Source organism: Thermobia domestica, chromosome 7 (assembly GCF_964235325.1).
Source record: "Thermobia domestica chromosome 7, izTheDome1.hap1.1, whole genome shotgun sequence".
NCBI classification, from domain to species: Eukaryota; Metazoa; Arthropoda; class Insecta; order Zygentoma; family Lepismatidae; genus Thermobia; species Thermobia domestica.
The window spans coordinates 262310101-262334098 of NC_137460.1; the positions used below are offsets into that span (position 1 = coordinate 262310101).

The 23998-nt window shown below is 35.5% G+C and overlaps 1 protein-coding gene across 1 annotated transcript in view; it reads left to right on the forward strand.

The window, feature by feature from the left end:
* LOC145690873 (uncharacterized) overlaps nucleotides 1-16863 on the forward strand; it is a 108207-nt gene extending 91344 nt beyond the window's left edge. The window contains exon 3 of the transcript XR_014132293.1: nucleotides 16014-16863. The gene's annotated coding sequence lies outside the window, so the exon portion shown is untranslated. The remainder of the gene's footprint in view (nucleotides 1-16013) is intronic.
* The last annotated feature ends 7135 nt before the right edge of the window (nucleotides 16864-23998 follow it).

Consider the following 23998-nt stretch of genomic DNA (forward strand, 5'->3'; position numbering starts at 1 on the left):
AGAAACAAGAAATAACATGTGGAGTGCCACAAGGATCCGTATTAGGGCCGCTATTATTTTTGATATATATTAACGACCTACCAAGTAATATTGCTCCAGCAGAAGCATCCCTTTATGCAGATGACGCTAATATTATAGTAAAAGGTAAAACAAATGAGGTTGTTGAAGGTAGTGCAAACGAAATCCTTTGTAAAATCTCTCACTGGGTTAAAGAAAATAAGCTTAAATTAAATATTGATAAGACACAAGCAATCAATTTTCATCACATGCGCAACAAACATGCACAGCCTAGAAACATTGTAATTCAAAATAATGAAATAGAATACGTAAACTCAACTAAGTTCTTAGGAATTTGGATAGATAAAAATCTTTCCTGGGATGTGCAAATAACTAAGCTTAGTAAAAAATTAAACCAAATATATTTCGCAATTAAAGTTCTTAAAATGTCTTAAGAGAGTCTACTTTAAAAACAATTTACTTTGGATTATTCCAATCGAATTTAACATATGGTATTATATTTTGGGGAAATACACACAAGGCCAAAGTAATCTTTACGATACAGAAACGAATAATAAGAATGATGGCAACTGCTAAGCCTAAAGATCATTGCAAACAAATATTTAAAAAACTTCGTATACTTCCAGTACCCTGTTTGTATATTTTAAATCTATTGATATTTGTAAAGAAATACCTACAAGGTATCCTTACGCGAGTAGAACAGCAACATGATCATGATACAAGAAACAAAGAAAACTTTTCTATTGTAGAACACAGAACAGTATTATATGAAAAAGGGTGTAAATACGCGGGTATCATGCTTTACAATAAACTTCCGAAAGAAATAAAAACTCAGGACTCTGTTGCTAAATTTAAAAAAGAACTCCAGAAATATTTATTACAACATTGCTTTTACTCGGTAGAGGAATACATGAACTGCTAAGTAAATAGAAACGTTACAGGATGTACAGTAAATCAATGTCATTACTTGCTTTTAGCATTATATATTTGTTGGAGGGTTTCTAAATACACTGCAAGTAATAATTGCTAAGTTTATTTTTAACAATGATGTCATGTAAAATGTATAGTGTAATAAGATGTAAGAAGTAAGGCTTAATTACTAACCTAGTGTGTGTAATTTTCACCATTATTGTTTCTTTTACTTTGTATTCATATATAAATGACGTGTCCGCTTCATATGCATTGTATTACAGTGCTAAATGTATGAAAAAAGGACGAAATAAATACAATACAATACAATACAATACACCCCACCGAACCTTTCTGAACGTGTTTAAATGTACTCACTGCTGTTCCCGTAGCTCTCTAAGGTTTATTAACTTAATAATTCGGCCCGAGCGATAGGCATGGTCACAAGCTAACGTTAATTTTTCCCTCATATTGAAATCTTCCACTTCGAGTTATTATATACAGGTTCAAAAAAAAAAAACTACCTGTCTTTTGAAAACCACTAAAATTATCAGTTAAACCTGACATATTTTTTTAAAAAGAAAATCTAGACGTTAGCTTACACTAGTTAACAAAGGTTTTGTTACATAAAAGGAAATACCTGTTCTTAAAGGAACTGTTTGCGCTGAATTCAAATATGCACTCGGTTTTTCTCCATCATTTACGATTTTCCCGTAACAGAGGGATTTTCAGGAAAATTCCTCAAAAATTTCCCTTTTCGTTTATTTTACACCCCAAAATCTTGTCCCCTTGCATATACTAACATAGAAATTATACCTAAGTATACTTTGATTCATATTTAACAAACCCTCCAAGTTTCGTAATAATCGCTTTTTTCTTTCTAGAGAAATAAATATGTTTGTATGTATACTGTGTGTACTGTTTATTGCACCTTATAGTAATGCTTTCAGATCTCTTAAGTTGAGGTAAAACGTTTTGCTTTATTACCACAAACACATATATAAAATATAATACAATATAATTTACAAGTGTGACAATTTACAATAAACAATAATACAAATGTATCAAAAGGTCATGAAAAGACAATCAAAACTATCACAATATATGAAACTTCCATTGGGTTACAAAAACGTACACTACTTCCTTCTTTTGTAAGAAATGTTGCATTCTCTAACAAGACCCCAACAATAGTCCCCCATCATTGAAGGATCCCATCGTCCCTGGTACCTTTTCTCCATTGCCATTATATCTTGGTGGAATCTTTCCCCCTGTTCGTCGCTGAGAGTACCTAGGTTAGCATGAAAGAAGCTGAGGTGGGAGTGCAAAAAGTGGATTTTTAAAGACATCCTTCAACCCAACTCTTTGTATTTCTGTATCATGTCCTGTACGATTTCTGTGTAACTCTCAGCTTTGTTATTGCCCAGAAAGTTGCGCACAACACACTTAAATGCTGTCCAGGCAGCTAGCTCAGCACTGTTTAACTTGCTGTCGAAGCTATCATCAAGCATTAATTTCCTAATTTGGGGACCAATAAACACTCCCGCTGAAATATTAGCATCACTCAGGTTAGGGAACTTATCTCGCAAATACTTGAAACCTTCACCAGATGTGTCCATGCCTTTGACAAAATTTTTCATAAGTCCTAACTTGATATGAAGTGGCGGTAGTAATATCTTATTAGGATCTACCAAATGAGCGTATTTGACGTTGCATTCTCCAGGTACGTAATTCACTCTAGGTTCCCATTCCTTCACTTCATAATGTTTGTCATCAGCTCGGCTATCCCATAAACATAAAAAAACATTGGTACTTCGTGTAACCGCACTCCAGTCCTAATAAAATACCAACTACCTTGAGATCACAACATATTTGCCAACAATGGTCCTTGTAATTTATTAGATTTAGCAAAGTTGACATGGTGTCATAGGATTCCTTAATCTTCGATGAGTGCGCAAGTGGTATAGAAGGTTTTTTATTTCCATTATGTAAAAGGACAGCTTTAAGGCTGACCTTTGACGCGTCGATAAATAACCTCCATTCTTCTGGAACGTAAGGAATTCCTAGCTCCGCCATCAACCCATTTATATCCGTACATACGCACACATTATCTTGCATTGAGAAATAGCTTGAAAATTGAACATGCCTTTTCCTGTACACTGATATGTTCGTTTCTGCATCCAATAAGTTCCACTGCTGGAGCCTTAATCCCAGAAGTTCCGCCTCTTGTTTTGTCAGGTGCAAATCACGGACTAGGTCATTAAGTTCACATTGCCGGATGAAATGTGGCTCGCGAACACAGTCAGAGATGAACGTTGGATCCTTGGATGTACATGTTGATGTCGATGGTTCATCAAGGTCATGATCATCATCAGAGTCTTTTAGCCATATCTCTTCCCAGTTGGTAGGGGGCTCGGGAGGTGGAAGTTCATCCCCGTGCGGAATAGGTCTAATTGCGGATTTAACGTTGGGATAACTTATTGTGTATTTGCTTTTTTTAGAATGTCCCTTAACTACTGTGAGACAAAAATAACAATCATCCAGATCGTTGGTGGGTTCTCTCCACACCATTGGTACAGCAAATTTCATGAACCTCCGTTTCCCTTTGGCCCATGCAAGTAAAGTGATGTAGCACGACGCACAAATTATGTTGGTGCCCAAGTTTTGTCCTGATCTCCCACACGACATCCGAAATATATATAATATGCTAGTTTCACCGGTGGCGTAATGGATCTACACTGTCCTTTAACTACAAACTGGCCACACACATAACAAAAACTATTTGGTGAGTTAACACACGAACGCCGTCCTCTTGACACCATTGTACTGATCACAAACTAAACTTCTGGTCTTAGTTGGGTACAATGCCGTTAAGATCAAACATGAAAGCACTCTTAGCAGCAAAGACAACTTTGAAAGTGAAGTAGTGTTAAACCACACGTCAATATAAAAATGTACAAAACTCCCTCACCAGGTGTCAAGAACACAAGAAAGAAAGAAATGCGCGGGGGGAGGGGGAAACGATACCGTAGTGGAAAATTCAGACTGCATTAGTTCATTGTTGTCAACAATGAGTCTGTATTCCATTCTTTCTTTGTTTTGCATTCTGTTACATTTGATAACAAATATTGATAACCATTTCATGAACAAAACGAAAAAACTTGGAGAATTGTATATATGTGTATTAAGATATACATATACTGTACGTTTAAAAAAATATACGTTGGAAGTACATTCTATTTTTATACACGTTTCTAATTTACAGAGAGCAATACAAGTGTGTTGTTGACTATTGTAAATATTCATTTTTATGTCTGTGTTTGTAGTAATAAAGCAAATCGTTTTTACCCCAACTCAGGAGAGCTGAAAGCATTACTATCAGGTGCAATAAACAGTGCACACAGTATACATACAAATATATTTATTTCTCTAGAAAGAACAAAGCGATTTTTACGAAACTTTTAGGGTTTATTAAATATAAATCTATTTATACTTAGGTATAATTTCTATGTTACTATATGTAAGGGGATAGGAGCTAGGGGAATAAAATATCTGAAAAAGGGAAATTTTTGAGGGATTTTCCCGAAAATCCCTCTGTTAGGGAAAACTGTACATGATGGAGAGAAACCCGAGTGCATATTCGAATACAGCGCAAAAAGTTCCTTTAAGATCAGGTGATTTTTCTCATGTAACAAACAAAAAGTTTAAATTTGTTAACTAGTGTTAACAAGAAATGGGTTGTTGCTGGTCGCAATTTCTGACATCAGGGTCAAATCGAAGGTCAAATATTTAAAATCTCTCGATTCAAATTTCGAGTTGTGCTTCTCCCCGCTAAAGCTGCGCTCCTCACGACCTTTTTTTCAAATATCGATTCCGTATTCTTCAATTCAAGACTACTAGTATGGAGTTGGAAAGTTAATTGTTATTTGTTTGATTTTTACAATGCAAAATATTCCAGAAAATGCTTAGTCCAAATAACTTTATTAAGGTATATGGACTTACCAAGCATAACAAAACTCTATTATACCCAGAGAGCAATTTAAACTTGCTGCAAGTTGCCACAAACTTGCTGTTGCAAGGTCAATTAGCTTGCCGCAAGCTATATTATGCAAACCAATTAGCTTGCTGCAAGCTAGTTAGTTACATCTGGACAAGGCTTGCGGCAAGCTTGTGTTCACAAGTTAAACACAAGTCAAATTATGTCAAACGCAAGCCAAGTATAAGCATATTCTCATCAATGACAAGCTTTATTAAGCTTATTGCAAGCGAAACACGCTAAACAAGTTATATGGAAGCTTGCAGTAAGCGAATTTAGATAAAACAGTATGAAATCCGTATAATTTAACCGTCTGACTAAATCTATGCTATAATATATTGTCCCCTCACTTTCCCAATTATTGAAGCAAATGCACAACCGTGAAAACACCTAAGTCTCCTATCCGCTTCTACAAAACATCAAAAAAAGCATAATTTTTACGGTTTAGTTGTGCCAATAGGGCGTGTCATTTTTGAGGATGAAGTATACTTTTTGCAATTTTCCATGATGAGGGGTCTTAAAAGTATGTTTTTAGGTATGAGAAATTCAAATCCGTACTTAGTTTTGTAATTAAAAAAATTCTAGCTAGGTAAATCAAGATTCGAATATAGCACAAGAGCAGTTTCGGAATTTCATACTCAAAAACTTTCGAAAATGCCATGCAATGCTATAAAATAAATTATTTTTCGGTATAAAACATTTTATTAATCATCAAACATATTAATAAAGCTAGAGGTACAGTAAGAAAGCGTATATAACCAATACTTTGAGAAGACACTTAATAAAATTTCTGCATACATAGACGTACTTACTGAAATACTGTATTTAGACTTTATATTGTTGCATTGAAGTTACTAAAAACAGAAAGCATTATTTTGATTACGTACTATTGTACTGTATAATTGTTTTAGTAAAACCATGTAACATTCTCCGTGTTTGAAGTATTTAGCTTCTGTTACAAATCTTGAGAAAAACATTTTTCATTCATTATAAAAATACCTTACTCAACCACATTGACAAACTGCTAAATTTCAATTATAATGAATTATTTTTTAACTGCTGCATCATACAGTTCATACACTTCTTATTACTATAGTATTACTATATATGTGCTACATTTGTGTTGCATTTTGTGAAACAGCAACAAGTAACAATACTATTAACGCACAAGTTATTCACAAAACAAGTTCCATTATGTCCTGTTTTGATTCATTTTCGGACTTCATGTGTGGACTTGCTTCTTGAACTATCATGTACCCCTCACGTTTCTTATGGATATAGACTTTTGCTGCTGCCTCTGTGACTTGTTTCATACACCTTTCCATAGATTCAGCGTGATTTAGCCCCTGTGGTACTTCCATCGGAACGTCTACAAATTTCTTTACTACTTCTGTTGAAAATGTGCATGTCAAGGGAGGTTCATAAACACCTTTAGACCAGTCAATCATCTCTAGCACGAACGAGGCATTGGGGTCGATAGCAGGTGTTTTCCTCGGACGTACAGAGAGATTTCCTTATACTGCCTCACTTCTCAAGTAAAGTATCTTTTGAAGTACAGCATCCACAACAATCTTCTTCTGCATATTAAGTCACTGCAGTTTAAACAAGATGTGGTGTGTCCCTTTTTCTCAGCAATGTTTGACTTTGATGTTGAACCAGCAGGGTAATAGACATTAAGGCTAGTTTTAGACGGAAGCATTTATCGTAGCAAAAATCGTATCATTGATATCCTACCGTGTAAAGTAGCAAATGCTATAGCATTTCCCATGCCATGGCATATCCTATGGCATTTCTTGTCGATAGAACCTGCTCTATTTCGTAGCATTTTCCCCAGCATTTCTGTTCCGATTGCAGCGCCGTGGTGTGTTAAAAGGAAGCGATGTGTGGGAAATTGAATTGTAGTAAAGAAAAAAGTTGGAGTAGGGATACTATTATTATGTTGATTAAAAAAATATGAGAAACATCCTTTTTTGTACAAAGTTAAAAGTGTGCAGTTTCACTATACGGATACACACAGAAATTCATTTAAAAAACTTTCTCGTTTCATTTATTGGTGTGCTCTTGCATTCTCCGGTGCAGGTTCACTTTAACAGGTGGTTACGTGTAGTTTTACTATACAGATCCATAGTATAAGTAGTAGTAGTAGTAGTAGTAAGAGGAGGAGGAGAAGGAGTAAGTAGTAGTAGGTGTATTAATAGTAGTAGTAGTAAGCAGTAGTAGTAGTAGTAGTAGTAAGAGTAATAGTAGTATAAGTAAGTAGTAGTACTAGTAGGAGGAGGAGGAGTAAGTAGTAGTAAGAGTAGTAGTAGGAGTACTTAGTAATAGTAACAGTAGCAGTAGGTGTAGTAATAGTAAGAGTAGTAGTAGTAGTAGTAGTAGGGATAGGAGTAGGAGTAGGAACGGGTAGTAGTAGTAGTTGGAATAGGAGTAGTAGTGGTAGCAGTAGTAGTAGTAGTAGCAGCAGCAGTAGTGGGAATGGGTTAGAAGCCCCGATGGGGATGGTTGGGTTCTGTTTTCGATACAAAATGGGGAAGTTACAGACTTGCCAAAATTTTATGGCAGCTTATTGAAAATTACGTGCATTTCAGGTTCGACTTTAATTTGTATATTTCCACATAAATACGCATCTCAGATGTAATGCACACCATATTTCCATTACTTATACACTAGTCTATTAAAACATTAGAAATTTCTTCTGTAAATTTTAAAATCTATGGATCTGTATAGTATAACTGCACCGTTAAAAGTCCTTTGTATCATAATAACCATATGGGAAAACGGGCTTTAGAAGAAATAGTGACTGAAATATCTGTTTTTAGTTTTGGAGTCATAATTGCGCTCTTCTCCAGTGATTTGTTTGCTACGTCACGACTAAATGCTTATCAAAATGCTACCATGTAAAAGCACAATATACTTTTGATGCCATAGAATATTATACAAGATTTTTGGCAGCACATCTGCTGCGAGAAATGCTACGATAAATGCTTTCGTCTAAAACTGGCCTAACAATGTATTTCACTATCCGCCTAAGATTTATGAGATATTTGACGTTAAGTTTATGTTTAAAAACCCACAAACAACGCAGTCTATTTGCTGTAGTCAACATCTTGAATGACTGACTGGACCAATTTCAAGAAGCACCAGATCCCATAGAGGTTTCCCAGTGTGAATGGCCTGTGTAGTCTGATATCCGTATGCTTGATCTGTAGATAAATCATTTACGATATTTTCACTCAGCGCAATAAGAGGCTCTCCAATCGGGAGTTTTTGCCATGAAGGATCGACTTCAAGTCCAGTAACTGCGTCTAGCATATCTCCAATAGTACCTTTCCACTGATTGCTAGACAAAATTATGCCGTCCAGTGCTGTGATTAAGTGTCGAAAAGGTAACCCGCTGGTTTGAAGAGCACACACTAACCAATTTAGCTTACGACCGAGTTTGACTTCTATCTAATGCATAGTACGACATTCCCAACCAGTGTTGACGTTAGTAGAATCACCTCCAATTGCTTGTAAGATTTTATCAATGCCCTTCTAAAATCTTCAAGATCATCAGCAAAACTTTCAGCTTGCTTTTTATTGTCACAATATTTCTGAGGAGTGAAATGATAAAGATAGCGTCCACCTGGCTCGCTGTAAAAAGAATAGTGTTATTCTCATATAATCAAAGGAAACTGGTGATTTGAATTTCCTGCTACCAACATAACGTTCGTAATATCTTCAAGGCCGTCAAAAAAGATGCAGTCGATTATACCTGGCTGACAGAACTCACCAAATTCTTGGTCCACGGATTTCATTTTTTTTTCTTCTGCTCTCTTCACTTTATTGTAATCAATCACAAATCTTTGCTCTTTGTCGGTCATCAAGCCAACATCCATAAGGGTGGCAGTAGATAAGGCAGCTGTTGCACGCAAGCCTACCAAATGTTCTGCATGACAACATAGCTTAATGACGGGAAGTTCAAAGGGTAACAATTATTTACCGGTTCCAATCAAATTACTCCTATGTGTAAATGTATTACGTTTTGTTTTTGTCTTAGAAGTCATTGTAAAGAAACATCAAGAAACCACTATGTTAGTATAAGGACTAGTTGAAAAAGTTTACACTCTCAAATTTGAAGCTCTCAATCTTATACCCTTGGAGTTATTATATAATAAATGTGAAAACTTTAGCACCCATTTAAAATTGAAAATGTATCTAATTTAATGATTGTAGAATATAAATTTGACATAACATTAAAACTGTGATTCAGCAATGTGTAAATAGATAAAACTAATCTTAACAAGCATGTATTTTTGCTCAGTAAATGAAAAACAACGCTGGCGCCATCTATGAACAACAAAAGTAAATTTGTAAAAAAAGAACGAAAATAACAAAAATTTTGAACTAATATTTACCTAGCGAAAAACATTATATCGAATTTGTAAATATATGCTTCGAAATACGTCAGGTCTCAACTCTTTAGCACCCCTCATTTTAGGATTTTCAAAATTGAAAAAATCGACACGCCCTATTGTGCCAAGCAACGCGCCGTTGCTTCTTACAAACCTGCTGCCATCTATGCTCACATTTATGCTTTATCCCTCTCCGGCACCTGGTTTTTTGGGCTATTTTTTAGTCTTTCAGTCAACCTGCTACTGCATCGTCCCTATTTGTCCTAGGATCATGGTTCATACCTCATTCTCTTCACAATGGAGCTGGCTTTCAAATGATATCACTTGCATGTTCATACCATATAGAGCGGGAAAAGTGATGTCAAAGGGAAAATTTCGGAGGGAAAAATTTTTTCTCGCATTTTTGGGTCCCTCTGGAGCGGCCCTGTTTAAACGTAGTCATATAAAAAATCTGATAAATAGTACTTGGTATACTGAATGTGTGTGCCAAATTTCAAGTTTCCATCTTGAATACCGAAGGCGGGAGAAATTTTATCAGGAATTCCCACCATGCCCCAAATTACCGTAATACACCATGATCTCAGGTAAAAAATTTCCTGAGACATCCCTAATTACCCTAGGGGCATGTTTCGCCCATCATCCTCTTCAGAATAGAACTGCCTTTCAGGCGGTATGACTCACGTCTCTCCATCATGTATCTAAGGCGGGAAAATGAGGAAAAACGGGATTTTTTGAGTCTAAATATCCTTTTTTCAACTTTTAGCCCCCCTGAACCCCCCTGTTTTAACTCAGAGATCTGAAAAAAATCTGGTAAATACTACTCGGTGGGCTGAATGTTTATGCACAATTCCAATTTTCCAGGTGCAAAAGTAAGCCCGCCCCAAAAAAAAAATATACCGACAATGTCCCATATTCCCGTATACAGAGGGAAATTTTTAAACAATCCCTGAGACATCCCTAATTACCCTAGGGGCATGTTTCGCCCATCATTCTCTTTAGAATAGAACTTCCTTTCAGGCAATACCATTCTCTTGTCCCCATCATGTATCTAAGGCGGGAAAATCCAGTGAAAGGGATTTTTTGGAAAAAATTTCCCTTTTTCAACGTTTAGCCCCTCTGTACCCTCTGTTTTAACGCAGAAATCTGAAATAAATCTGGTAGATACTACTCGGTGAACTGAATGTTTGTGCACAATTTCAATCTTCTACGTGCAAAAATAAGCCAGCACAAAAATAATACCAAAAATGTCAAAAATTCCCCTATACAGAAGTATATTTTGGTAAAAATTTCCTGACATTTCCCTAATTACCCTAGGGCCATGTGTCGCACATCATTCTCTTCAGAATAGAACTGCCTTTCAGGCGGTACCATTCACTTGTGTCCATCATGTATCTAAGGTGGGAAAATGAGGAAAAACTGGATTTTTGGATATAAATATCCCTTTTTTCAACTTTTTTAACCTCTGAATACTCCCTGTTTTAACGTAGAAATCTGAAAAAATCTGGTAAATACTACTCGGTGGACTGCATGTTTGTGCAAAATTTCAATCTTCTACGTGCAAAAATAAGCCAGCCAAAAATACTTTACATAACCCCCCCCCCCAAAAAAAGTATTACACGAAAATATAAATTTTAGACTTATGACGTCATCACCTCTTATGTCTCGACGCTGGAAGGTGTGAAACCATACGTAATGTCTTCTACAATGCCTCTGGACTTGAAAAACCAAAAAAAAAAAAAAAAAACGGACGAAAAAGCTCAAATAGGAGAGTTATAACGCAATGTACCATGAAACACCCGTATGGTACAAATTGTACCATGGGATCCCCAAAGGGTTATACATAAATACTACAATTCGTTATGCATCATGGTTACCAAAATATGAGGAAATAAAGAGCGACATTACAGGTATGTGGGATTAGAGTACTAGACGGCACAATTAAAAAGATAATTAAGTTTGTCCTTTACTCAAGCTGAATGCTAACAAGACGCTAACAACGCGAACACTACCTTGTCGCCGAAAGTTAAGAGGTCAGCGTCACGTAGTTTTTGAGAACAACTGAAAATCGAACGCGCGCTGGCTTTTTACTTCAATCTAAAGAAAAGCGTCCTGCAAGTGAAGTGTGGGTTGTCCGCACTATAGCTTGGGCTAAGCAGAAATAAGCTTTTGTGTTTAAGCCCAAGCAAAATAAAATCGAATAAAAGCAACAGGCAAGCTTGCGGCAAGCAAACATGCTGTCTGGGATAGGTTCGCAGAAGAGTTCAGGGCATCTAAATAATTATACAGATTCTTCAGGAATCCGGTAGTGGAAGATACCATCAATATTAAAATGTTTTCTCATTTTCGACACGTAAGAGCCGCGATGGCTCGGTGGTAGATCCTTCACCTCTGGTGCATGGGGTTGGTGGTTCGATCCCAGCTCGTGCCAAGTGGACTTTGTGGTAGACAAACACAGTGTGTATGGGAAGGGGGTTCTCAGAGTTCACCTATTAACTCCCACTTTCTTCATTCCACCATTTTTATTCATTTCTTATTATCACTGTCTCCTTTAGCCTAACTTGCATATACGTAGGACCAGGCCAGGACCAGACCAATACTCAGAAACTCATGGACCAATATATTACACAGGAAATTCATCTCTATAACACGGCATTGCAAAAACGAAAATGTACATAATGAGCACTACAGTGGTATTTAAAATATTTAATGTTATTTCACTCAGATGAAGGTGAAAGCACAGTTAAATCTCTACCGGACTATATAACAAACGTAAATAACCCCAAGAATTATATCATGCAACATCTCAAAGAAACGTTTACTTTCAAATCAGATATGCTAAATGCTTACATGAATTTATAAGTTTAAAATGGGGCGCAGGTTAAAAATCACAGAGAACAGAATACAGACCGTTAGAAAAGAGATAGAAGTGCACAGAAGAAGGTAAGATAGATGCTAGATACTACAAGGAAAGTCTGTGCCCAGTATATGATTTTCACAAAGGCAAAGGCTTTGTGGAAATCCTACTGCTTACTGTGTCCGGTCTAACTACTTTTGATCTCGGAAATACTTGAAGGTAAATATGGTTTCTTAATTTGGAAATTTCTATTACAAAAAATATTCCACCCCTCAGAAAACAGTAAGAAAATAGTGTAGAAGTCAGCAAGCAAAAAAGGGATCCTAAATCGGATTAGCCAGAAATAAAAAAAAATAAGTAAATAATATTGTCCTAGCAAGTTGTTTGCCAAATTCTTGCTAGATATCCCAATTCTGCAAGGTCACTAACATTGTACTTCTGCTTCCAAGTAATCTCTAAAAATGGAAACAATAATAGTTATATAATAAAGAGGGGACTAGAGTCTGATACGTAAATTATGAATCTTTACTGCATGATACTATTCACTCTCATTCATCCTGTTACCTCTATGAACAGTGACGAACTTAACTTAGTAATGTAACGTTGAAAAAAAAATATCTGAAAAGCAACCAAGTACTAACCCACAAAGCAACGAAATATTTTCAAAACGTTTCTAAAACCTGCCATAATTTTCCCTCAGAAAATTTATCTTACTTCAGGTAAGGAAATATATTCCGTATATTGTTGAAAACTTTTTCCAAATAATACTGAAAATATTCTCTGAAAACACTCAAAAACATTGTAGAAATATGTTATACGCCGTTAGAAAAGTTTTCCAGAAAATGTTTTCTATACGATTTCCAAATATTACTGAAAATATATTTGAAATGTTTTATACAATGTTAACAAAATGTTTTTTTAATGTTTCGCACGGAATATTTTAATATTACTTACCACTAACAGTAAATAATTTGTTAAGAATAAATATATTTTTTTAAATATTTACATTGTATGGATAGACTAGCTGAAATGTTTTCTGAAGATTTCTAATAATTTTAAAATATTTTCCATACGTGACAAAAAATATTTTCTGTACATGACAAAAACTATTTAGATAATATTTTTCTCCATATGACAAAATATTTTCTTTATATGAGAAAAATATTTTGCGAATATGCTTTGTACATCACATAAAATATTTAGAGAATACTTTCTGCACATGATAAAATCCAAAGCCCATAGGCCAATTTGGTTACTATTGCAAATATGAAAACAAGGCAACGAAAAGTACAACGCTGCCACTGTTGGACAGCATTGAATGAAAGAAAGTGTGGTTCGAAATTATTTGTACCAAAGAGAAGGGAAAGAAAGATATAATTCAGGACTCAATTTGCCGTCTTTTGTATCTGCTCTCTCCTCCAAACTTGTGGTTGCTACGCACTGGCGTGGATATTGAAGTCGTATGCTTATACTAGAATGTGTCTCCTTTATATTCTTCTCAGTGTAGCTATTTTCAGGCCACACATTCTCTCATTAGTGTGGTCCAACATGGCTTAAGGCAACGTATTTTCCTTATTGGGCGGTACACTAGTACAGAAACAAAACTGTTGCTGGAATTTAAAAATATCCTTTCATATTTTCGCTTGTTTTCATATCTGCAAAAGTAACGGAGTTGCCCTATGGGCTCCGGACTTTTGTGTCACTGTGTGTATATACCGCCTCTTTGCTGGGAACAAATAGTGGGTTGAAAACAAGCCGCCCAGGCTGCTACATAGCAGTTGGAAGAAAAGATAAGATTCTTCTCTAAAATTTCACCTGCTTAGACGCTTTTGTCTCCCTCTGTCTTCATCACGAGGAACCATTGAAGTCCACAGAATCTGAATAATAAAAAAGGGAGTGACAATACTGGTGACTTGCGCTTGAGTGTATTGTGGAAGGAACATCTGCATATAACAGTTCAGTGACGACATCTTAGATTCTGGAAATCGTATTGAGAATTCGATTAAATCAAATATTTTGCTTAATTATTTCTCAATTTCCTGAGAGCAGCTTGTTTACAAAGAAAGGCTATTGCTTAGAAAAGAAGGAAAATGCCTGGTACAAATTCCACGCGACATAAATGTGGCATCTTTGCGATCTCCAAATGTCCGCTCTGCTTACATTTCATGCGATGTTGCTGGGTACTCCAAATATTCGTTTTGGTTACACCCTTGGTATATCCCACGGATGTCCAAGTGCTATCCACGTCATCTCATTGGAACATAAATTGTGACATGTTCCAATGATGTTGCGCTGTTACTAGTGGTGCGCATGTATGTTGGAGTGTCTTATGTGACGTTACGAGATTCAAAGTGCATATCAGTGTATTCATAATCGTCGCCTGTCAGTTTTCAAAGTGGCCATATTGGATTTTTTTTTAAATAGGAAAAGGATTGAAGTTTAGACATCAAATTCAAGAAACAGATGTTAGGAATCCCTTTCTTATTTTAAAAATAATAAATCAAATACAGCCGCTTTCAAAACTGGCAGGCAATGATTGAGAATACACTAATACGCAGTTTGAACCTCGTAAGATCACACAAGACAACCCAACATACATGCATGGCTTGGCTACAAACCAGTAGTAGCAGTGGGGCACCAGAAACATTGTGTATATAAGTAACATTGAGTAAAAACATTATGTAGTCATAATTTACACTCTCCACTATAATATATATACATATATATCAGTTTATCTCGGTTGGGAGTAACAAATATATAAATGTACATTATTCTGGTTTTATTTCTTTATATTCTCTTCAGCAGCATCTCCATGCTGCTCGCAGTATTTATTTCTCTACATTAAGGGGATCTGATACCTCTTCGCTTAGGTTTCTAACTCTTCATTTGATAACATGTAAAATTTAATATGGTAATTTTTAACAAAGTATTGCAGGTAATGACTTGAAATTTTTAATAGAAATACACAAGACCCATATAAATCCAACCACGGTCTCCAATTTACGTTACATGTGTTAGATTAATTGCAATATATTCTTCAGTAAGTTTGGCAACAGAGAATAAAAAGTATGTTGTATACAGTATATGGATAGATCTTTTTCTAGGAATTGAGAGCCCCCTGAAACTGTACCCCCTACTAGTCTTCGCGACACGTGGTAGTGATTTATGAGCGCTCCTGGCTAAAAACCAATATTGTCTCTGTTACTTTCCTTCTAATTTTATGTGTTTATTTCTTTTTCAAAAACTTGTTTTGGGCAGTTTCGCCCTTTTGTCGGTTGTCTCTATAGAAATAGCAGTGATACTCCCTGAAATTGTTGATTCTCGGTTGGAACGATCACTTCCTCTCCGTGAACCTCAGTGTTAGAATCGAGAAACAAAAATAAACTCGAAGACAGTAAATGTAAAAAGACAACAGCTGTAGTAGTTTGTATTAAAAAATTGGAACGAACAAAAATATTGTATCTAAATAACGTATTTGTGTTAAATGTACTTTATCATGATAAAAAGTTCTTTATTCTTCTCGTATAAGATGCTATAAGTGCTCTACTTTGTAACAAAACTAAAAGTGACGTCTTTGAAAGATGTTATTAGACTTGGCAAAAAATGGTTTTGTGGGGTCAATTTAATATTTCATACATACAATAATTTTAATCAATTGCTTTTTGGATGAGTTAACTTCAGGCATATAATCATTCTATTCTTTCTATAATGTACTTAATATAAATGTGTACGTAAGTATAAATGTTGTTTGACAATAGTAAGGTATTTCGTTGAAAAAAAAATGCTTCTTTTTGGATCATTTTAGTTTCAGATATATAGTCATTCTACTCGTTTTCATAAAGTAATATAAATATATCAAGTTTTGAGTGTAGAAGACTAAGATGAAATAGAGGAAGATGTTGTCGAGTAGTGACTCTGAAGAAAGTGGTAATGACGATTTGGAAGAAATAGAAGATGAAGAAAGCAACGGTGTTATCCAGGAAGACGGGTTTCATGGCAAATTTTACATTGGAAAGGACAAAATTACCAGATAATATATTGATCCCGTGCACCCAAGAAATACGCGAACACAACGTCATAACACCATACCATTTGTTTTCAAAGTAAATAACAATGATGCTATGATCAACCGTAGATACTTCCTGAAATCTGTGGCTATAGAACTTATCAAACCTCTTTGTAGAAGATGAAGAAATAAGAGTACTCGAAAAAGATGTTTCCGGTGCAGTAAGTGGATCTGCTCTGACCACAAGCACAGTCTTTGCACTGACTCTTATGACTGAAACACCCAAAATGTTGTCAAAAATGTTTCCAAGTGTAAAAGTTATACTTGCAAACAATTTAACAACTTCTTTTTATTTTTTATAGCAGTTTTTGACATTTTAAATGCAAATGTTCTCTTTTTTTTCAATTTGTAATCACATATTAAGAAAATAAACGTTCGGGAGGTCGTGGGTTCGAATCCCGCTGCCGGCCATCCTGACTGAGGTTTTCCAGGGTTTCCCTCAGTCCTACCAGGCAAATGCCGGGATGGTACCTACTAAACAGGCCCTGGCCGATAACTTCCCAAATCCTTTCCATTGTTATTGTTGTTGTTGGATATCCAGTGTAAAATGGCCTCGGAGCTGTATCTGGTGATTGTTAAATAAATAAATAAAATAAATATAGTAAATTGCATACGCATTGTAAAGTTTTGGCTTCTAATTCTTTTTGTACATTAAAAAACAAAATGTTTGCACTGAAATGTGTTCTTTATTGCTTGTGAAAACCACAATAATAATGTAAAAAATACCAGTTGAATAACCACTAAGATATATATATATATATATATATATATATATATATATATATATATATATATATATATATTTATCAAATGGACTACAATCGTAATCCGCGCGAGCACTAATGTTTCAACAATTTCATGCGAGTACTGTAGTGTTAAGCTACGACCCACTCGCCACTATTCAACATTAAATTTAAGAAGCCTCGATATATTTGCATAAGTTTATCATTTGCAAAAGAAACATTACGTAAAAGGTCTATTCAAATAAATATCAAGTTTTTCTGACGTTTGTATGATACGCATATCTTTCTTAATTTGCATTACTCACATTACCCAAGAGAACGAACAAATTTTAGAGTGCTCGTTTGAACATCTCTTACAATAATAAGGAAATATACGGGGAATAAATTTACCATTATTGACGATGCGGAAGGGAGAAGATTTTCTGGAGTAGGAAGGAATGTGTGCGGGTGCAGAGTAGAGGTCTTCACGGGCCGGAATTTTTGCCCGGGCCCGGCCCGACCCGTGAATTTACAATGTGAGACCCGACTGGAGTCCGAAATATGTCTTAGCATTTAGGCCCGAGCTCGGACGGAGCTCTGTGATAATCAAATTAGCCCGAATCAATGAAATTAATAATTAATTCAAAATTGTATTTTTATTTACAGCAATTCGATGTTTAATTTTGCAGTTGTGTTTTAAAAGTTCTCCAGAAAGAACGGTGCAATTTGTATCGTTTTACAGTATATTTACAAAGTTAGGCTGGAAAAAGCCCGGGAAACATGTTTGTATATTTAAAAATTCAGAAACCGAGCCCGATCCAGGGCCGAAGTGATAGATGCTTTGTAGGCCCGAGCGCTGTCTGCGGGCCGGGTCGTGCTTAAGCCCTCGGGCTTGGTCTGAGCTCGTGTAGACCTCTAGTGCAGAGGCGTTTGTCGATGCAATAATAGAAACAAATATGAATTCGGATAAAAAAAAATACACAAGGCTTCAAACTAACTTTTAATTTATTCGTAGATATTAGATCGCTAGCATAGGCGACAGGCGGCAAGTTTATTTTAAGATTGCAATAATTAATGTGTATAAGTCTTTAGCGTTGAGATAAATTTGTTTTCGATAAATTTTATTATAATTAGCAATTTTTAAAACGGCGGGGGGGGGGGGGCAGGAAGGACTCGTAAACCTTACTCGCCTTGCTGTGCAGATAATATGGTCAAAATCAATACTGGATAGTGAAATTGTAAGTGTAAAGGCTAATATGGAACAGAGAATTTCTTCAGAAGGTAATTGGAAGGGGAGGGGAGGAGAGTACAATACTGTAACACTTGAAATGCGTCTTGATCTGTATACTTCAACAAACGTTTCTTATTAGATTACGACATTTCTAGTTTCTTACTCCGATTATTCAAAGTATTCAAATGTTCTCAGAAGGAGTGACCGCCCCTCCCTTTAATTCGTCCGTGGTGTCATTCTGATCTTAGTGTTTTTATTTTCGCCACTAATTCAAAATGCTTACGCAAAAAAGTCTTTTTCTTGTGACTGTGGCGGTTGAAAAAACAAACAAACTGTGAAAGGAAGAAAGAAGTGGTTTAGGGCTCTTCTAGTCCAGACCATTCTAACCACTGAGAAATGAGAATTACAACATGATGTTTCTAGTAATAGATTCCTTTTAAAAGCAGCTAACAAGCAAACAGATGGTCAACCCTCTCCCCTAACAAGCCCTCGCCCCTCTGCAGCATAATTTTTATTCTCTGTGGACAAACTTACTGAAGATTATATTGCAATTAATCTAACGCATGTAACGAAAATTGGAGAACGTGGCTGGATTTATATGGGTCTTGTGTATTTCTATTAAAGATTTCAAGCCATTACCTGCAATGCTTTGCTAGAAATTAACATATCAAAAGTTACATGTTATCAAATGGAGAGTTAGAAACCTATGCGAAGAGGTATAAGATCACCCTAAGAACAATCTTCTCAAATATAAGAAATTCGCCTTCTAACTTGCCAACACTTGTTCTAGAAAATTATGTCACTGACACACTAGTTACATGAAAAAACAATATTTACGCACTTTGCTGAAAATAAGTTCTATGCCACTCTTTATCACTTTCAAGAAATATCACAAAGGTGAATAACCAGAATATTTGCTCCTTTATAATGTTTTAATTTTTGATTACTAACTCTAATTTCGAATCAAACTCGAATTTCGACGCTGTGATTTGTCAGTTAAATTTCTATGGAACTGCAGCTGAAATCTTAACTGATTTTGTTGTTCGGCATGCTGAAGCCAATTCTCAATAATCTCGTTAGTTACATTTTTCTTGTGTTGGGGCACAGTTTCTGAAAATATAAATCGGCAATATTTAATAAAATAATAACAGTAGAGTATGATTAAGGATCAATCATTACATCTAAAAATTACAAAAACATTTAAAATGTTTGCGTGGGAGCTGCATCAGCTCGTGAAAACAATATTGTCTTACAAACGTAACACCCTGAAGAAAATGAAAAGGGCAGGGAATACAACATCTACAGCTGAAAATGACACAGCTCAGAGTGTATCTTATTTACGGACGTTGTAAATTGTTCAAGCAGTCACAATTTTATTTTAAAAAAGTAAATTTTCTTGTAAATTTTACATTTACATAATACATTTAGTTAACACTGTGCTGTAACTAAACTCGTTCACTCTCTCAATCTTACTAGGTAAATCGAAAATGAGAGTGTTACTACTGAGGCAAATTATAATCTCAATTACCTGCATAGAATAGGAAAAAAATCATTGAAAATATTTTTTTTTTTTTAAATAAAAATAATTTGAAAACATGTGGCAGCATTTTAGTTAATTATGAACTAGCGTCCCATTCCGAAGGCTCGGATCTCAAAACCTTTTTCCTCAGTCGCACCAGATGAATGCCGAGATGGTTTACTAAGGCATTAATGACCGCTAAATTCTTCGATTTCATTCCCATGAAGCAGACCTTACATACTAATTTGCCTTATACAAATGAATAATTTTCATAACGTTGCATAGCAGAGAATACAGGAAATCGCGAATGTAGGAATCAAGTCATGAAATGCTCAAGAAATATACCAACGTTGCAGAACAGTTCACAAAAAGGCTGAAATGTACTTTAGGCCTGAGCGAATGGTCCACAACCTGAAAATTATCTGTCCAATGCCATAAAAGTACTACAGTTTGAACACAAACAAAACATTTTTTCTCTAAGATTAACATTTAGAAGTAACTCTTTTTAACGGAAAGAGCAAATCAATGTACTTCTGTCTGCTGGTGACAATCGCAGTTAGCTTACAGTTGTAACGATGGCAAAAGTTATAACATTAACTGTAAGAATGTACCATTCACGCCCATTTGATAGTTTTACGGCTAATAAAGAAAGTTGGTTTACTTTATATATGTTTTCATTTCATGTTATCAACTGCACAGCTCAATGATTACCAGGTAAATCCTTTAGGCGTCCAGTGACAGAGGGATCTTCGAAACAGTTCTAATTTGAGCTTTTCAATGTTCAAATACACAACAGGTATAACATAAACGATATTTCGGAAACATGGCTGTAAGTCCTGAATAATTGTGGGATGAAAGAACATGACAAACTGGGAATAGCATTGAAGTTTTCGCCAACATACATATTTAAGTCTCTCTTCCACGGATGCTTATATTTAACCTGTCAGTTGAAGATGTGAAAATTGCACGTTTTGCCAAAATGAGGACTTCCAACGTCTTTTAAATGCTATAACAGCGGTTGTAGTACATGCTTTTGGGAAATAAAGTTTACAGGAAGATGGTTTGGGCAAGTATTCATGGCAGAATGGTATATATTAAAAGGAAAAAAATGGGCAACTGAAAGATATTTTTGACAAACATTTAAACATAGAGTATTCCTCTTCAAATGGCAAGTTCTACAATTTTCCACTGTGAAAATAAGATTAAAGAACAATAGGGAGAGTTTATTACCTATTATTGTGTTAATGATTAATGAGCAAAACTCTCTCTCCTTTCGCCGTAACAAATTAATTGCTCAGCTACTCCATTTGTTATTTTTTTCTTTTATATAATGTTTGTTGTAATGGCTTCTAAGCTGAGACCTCCAAGTCTTTGATATCTTAGATCTGTAACGAAATGCACACTAAGCACTCAGTGGTAATGGAAATTTAGAACATACAACTGATGCCCTTAAACAAATTACATTGATTTTAGAATATATTTTCACCGAGTCAGTTGCAATTGGAGTATCCCCAAAATTGACATTTGTACTGACGTTTCGGTTTTTTTAATAAAAGAGAGATTACATGTTAATTCTCAAGCAATTGTAAATCATGAATTGGTGAAAGCAACGTATCTATAAAAATATTACGAAATCTACAGGAATACAAGGAATAATTCAACTCTTTTTGTTGTCAATATAGAGAATGGTTGTAAAGTCAATACCTATTTTTAATTTAGATTTTCCTAGAAACCAGTATCAGTTCTTGCTGGCGTGTAACACTATTAACGTTTTAGAACTTTGTGGAAAATGCGGGTGCATACGTTGAAGTGGAACTTAATAATCAAATGGTTTACTCTAATAATGTATTGCTTGGAAACAAAACTGATAGGTTGTTTACTTTTAGAAATATTCAATTTTTCAAATGACAACTGACTTTACACCAAACCAGTATCAGCTCTTGCTGGCGTGTAACACTATTAACGTTTTAGAACTTTGTGGAAAATGCGGGTGCATACGTTGAAGTGGAACTTAGTAATCAAATGGTATACTCTAATAATATATTCCTTGGAAACAAAACTGATAGGTTGTTTACTTTTAGAAATATTCATTTTTACAAATGACATCTGACTTTACACCTACGCTGTATTCAGGGAGTAGTAATACAAAAAACACAAACTACTAGCGAATTGAAAAAAGGATGTTTTCAGTATGCATTGAATAGCAAGTCACGTCTTTTCAAATTACTTCCGAAGCAAAGCCTACACGAAGTTGTTCTATCAAATTTCATAAATGTCAAATTCTTCGGAGAATTGTAGGCACTAAAACTTCAGCAACCTATATTAATACACTATTTTCTAACCTATATTAATACACTATAGCATTGTTCACAGATTTAAAATATTACATATCTCGAACTCAAGAAATAGTGGAATAAAGTAAGTGGGAGGAAACGGGAGAGCCCGCAGAAAACACACGCAGATGATTTGTCCACCACAAAGTCCACTTGGCGCGAGCTGGGATCGAACCAACAAGACCATGTATCAACGACGAACGCTCTACTACTGAGCCATCGTGGCCCCTGTAAGGATTTCTAAAAACAAATATAGTTTAACTAAAATTTATTGTTCTTTGGTATAACTTGGTAAAATTTTCTTTTATGTCGAACTTCAGTGAAACCTCTCTTAACGGACACCACTATAATACGGACAGGTGTTTTAACTCGGCAAAAATAAGTTCTACGGAACAAAACCATCCATTTTACGGACAATGTTTCAGGTACGCAGGGACTTTTTTAAACGTTACAATAACTTCTTCATAACAGACAAAAATTATTCTCGGTTCTGCGACATGTTACAGTTTACAAAAAAGTGTTTTCCCCATAAGTGTATATGAGTCTAGACCTGGAAAACCATCAAACAGAACAGCTTCGAACTGAAATTGAAAATCTTTCATTTCTCACCAATAAACTGCCTTCTCGTGAAAACCTTAACAAAACTTCAATAAGCAATAACACTCATGCAGGGTCAATCGTATGGACAAGAATTCTATGCGAAGGATCTTTCACTCCCTAACAAATTTAGTCCTTTTTCATCTGGACTTTGAATCTTTCCCGATAGTTTCATAGATAACAAAACATTCTTTGTTTTACAATAACATTTTCAACGAGCAATATTTCCTCTCGTACTTTCTTGGAAAAGCAAACTTTTACTTATGATACTGGAACAAGTCTGGGAAATGAAAATGAAATGCAATTTGTAAGTTTTACGTCCCACGCTATGCCGGTTAAGCTAAAGGAGGCGTAGATGATGAGAAAGGAATGGAATGGTGAAATGAAAAAGTGGGAGAAAACGGGAGAACACCGAGAAAACCCATGAGCACGGTGTTTGTTCACCACAAAGTCCAACGGAGGGAGCTGGGATCGAACCAGGATTCCAAGCACCGGAGGTGAACGCTATACCACTGAACCACTACGGCCCCTTGGAACAAGTCTGTTAGAGTTTTCCGGGCTACATTTTTCACTTTCTCTAAGAAGATATTCTTTGTGACTGGGGCTGGGTCAATAAACATGTACACTCCCAATAAATTGTCTTTTTATCCATTCCGCCAAGAAATATACAACTCCAAAACACAAATATACACATACACATATTTCTTCCGCAACCGTACTCAGGATTATCAGAATATACTTCCTAATGAATTTTATTACGATTTAGAGGAGAAAGCATGCCTTTTTCACTAAACAAGGGCATTTAGCCTGTTAGTTAGTTCCTAACGCAACTTTTGAGAATTTGAAATAAATGAAAAACACTTCAACTCCAGCTTTCCCCTCGCATATTGGAAAATATCCAAATATCTTTGGTATATTACTCTTCATCAGTTGATAGGCAGCGTGTGAATAAATTTACACCTCATTAAATGCCTTCTCTAAATCAAAGAGTACCAGACAGAATGGCTTGGTGGTATTATACTGCTTACGGATGCAGTTGAGGAGACGCAGAAGCTGATCGTTGATGCTAATTAATGGGCGGGAGCCTGCTTGATGGTGTGGTAAAGATGGTATTGAGAAAGATGAGCATGAAGTCATTTGACGATATTTTTTCCTAGGATTTTGCTGAAGATTCTGTTGAGCTGTATCGGACGGTGTTCTTGATTTTAAGGAACAAGAGAAATTTGGATGATTTCTAATGAGCTGGTACATAATTGTTCCGTGGAATAAATATGACCAAGAAAATTGAGCAGTATTGGTGGATTGTCTTACATGTCGATAGA